Genomic DNA, 2,412 nt, shown 5'->3' with positions numbered 1-2,412 from the left:
TCTGGCGAAAGACACTAGATCACTGGATCAGAGATGAGGGATCTTGTTGCTCATGACCCAGCAGGAAGCATGTGTTTCGTCATGTTCCCTTTGTCCTCCAAGTCCCCAAGTAGACCTGAAATGTGGCACACTCATAGGGTCTGTGACATAACTGAGGAAGCCTGGGCTTACCATTCCACCAGGCTGCTAAGGGGCTGCCGGTGAACCTACCTAGCGTTGACTCTAGAGGAAAACATTTAGTCAGGAACCAGAGTGCCACAGTACAGTCACTCTGTCTGTCCTCACAGGCTGTTTTTCATACAAACATCCAAGAAAAGGTAGTCCCGGGAAAAAGCTGTCATAAGACACCTAGAAACCCCATGGAGAATTGTCTTCAGACAAATGGATTCCTTTTCCTTGTTGCGTAGTGTTCTGTTTTATGGATGCACTGCCACAGCGCATTTCTCCATTCACCAGTACAGGGGTATTTTAGTTGTTTCCAGGATTGGGCTAATAAAGCCAACTTAAACATAAATGAATATTTCTTTGTGCGAGCATAGTTGGTAAACATCTAGGTGTGGGATTGCTGGGCCACGGAATAAGTATATGTTTAATTTTTTGAGAAAGTGCCAAACTCTTTTGCCTATTGGCTACCCCTTTGCACTTCCAACAGCACAGTATGAGTGTCACAGTTGTTCCACATTTATGTCCGAAACTTAAGGCCACTCTAGCGTGTATAAAGTGGTTATCTCCTTGTGGGCTTAATTTACAATTTTTAAGGAATGATGATGTTGAACATCTTTTTATGTTCTTACTTGACATGTTGTACCTTCTTTTTTTAAGTTTCTGTTCAAATCTTTTAAAAAAAAAAAACTGGTTAATTTTCCTTTTTTCTTTTCTTTCTTTTTTTTTTTTTTTTTTTTTTTTTTTTGAGAGTACATCTTGTTCTGTAACCTAGGCTGGAGTACAGTGGCACCATCATAATTCATTGCTGCCTCAAATTCTTGGCTCAAGCGATCCTCCTGCCTCAGCCTCCTGAGCAGCTGGGACTACAGGTGCACGTCATCACACCTAATTTTTTTTTTTTTTTTTTTTTGTAGAAGTGGATTTTTGCCATGTTGCCCAGCCTGGTCTCTAACTCCTGAGCTCAAATGAACCACTGGCCTTACCCTCCCAAAGTGCTGGGATTGCAGGTGTGAGCCACCACACCTGGCCTGGTTTTTCTTTAGATGGTTAATATAGTGGATCACATTGGTTTGAGGTTTCAAATATAGTTATCCCTAGGTATCCATTGGGGAATTGATTCTAGGACCCACTTTGGGTACCAAAATCTGCAAATGCCTCAGCCCCTTATATAAAATGGTGTATTATTTGCATATAACCTGTGTACATCCTTCCATACATTTTAAATCATCTCTAGATTCCTTATAATACCTAATACAATGTAAAAGTAAGGTGAATAGTTGTTAGACTGTATTTTTATTTGTATTATCTTTTATTGTTATTTGGCATTTTTTATTTTTATTTTTTCAAATTTTTTTTATCCACACTTGGTTGAATCTGAGGATGAGAAACCTGCAAATACAGAAGGCTGCCTGCATTGAACTAGCCTTGCATTCCTGGCATAAGCTCCACTTGGTTGTGTTATATTACTCTTTTTATGTATTGATGAATTTGATTTGCTAATGTTTTACTGAGGATGTTTGTGTCTATGTTCATGAGGAATGTTGGCCTGTAGCTTTCTTACACTATCTGGGTTTAGTATCACGATAAAGTTTGTGCCATGTAGTAATGTCCTCTCATCTTCTCTTTCTGGGAGAGATTATATAGAATGGGTGTTCTATGATTTTTAAATGTTTAATAGAATTTTTCAATGAAATAATCTGTGCTTGGGCATTTCTTTCAAAGTGTTTAACTACAAATTCAATTTCTTTTTAATAGTTATAGGAATTTCAGGTTATGTACTTCACCTTGGGTGAGTTTTGGTCATTTTTTTTTTGAAGAATTGGTACATTCATCTAAGTTGTTGAATCTAGGTGCATAGGATTGTTCAGCATATTTCCTTAATATCATTTCATATATCTGCTGTGTCTGTAGTGATATTTCATTCTTGATATTGGTCATATGTGTGTTCTCTTTTTTCTTTGTCAGTCTTGCTTGAGGTTATCCATTTTATTAATTATTTCAAGAACGAGCTTTTGGTTTCATTGATTTCCCCGCCCCACCCCCCTTATTTTATCATTTTCCATCTCACTGGTTTCTGTCATTTTTATTTCCTTCCTTCTGTGTGCTTGCTTTTTGTTGTTTTTTTGTTTGTTTTTTGTTTTTTTTTTGAGATGGAGTCTCGCTCTGCCGCCCAGGCTGGAGTGCAGTGGCCGGATCTCAGCTCACTGCAAGCTCCGCCTCCCGGGTTTATGCCATTCTCCTGCCTCA

The sequence above is a fragment of the Colobus angolensis genome, unplaced genomic scaffold (genome assembly GCF_000951035.1).
Source record: "Colobus angolensis palliatus isolate OR3802 unplaced genomic scaffold, Cang.pa_1.0 Scaffold41, whole genome shotgun sequence".
NCBI lineage: Eukaryota > Metazoa > Chordata > Mammalia > Primates > Cercopithecidae > Colobus > Colobus angolensis.
This window is presented reverse-complemented; position numbering follows the sequence as displayed.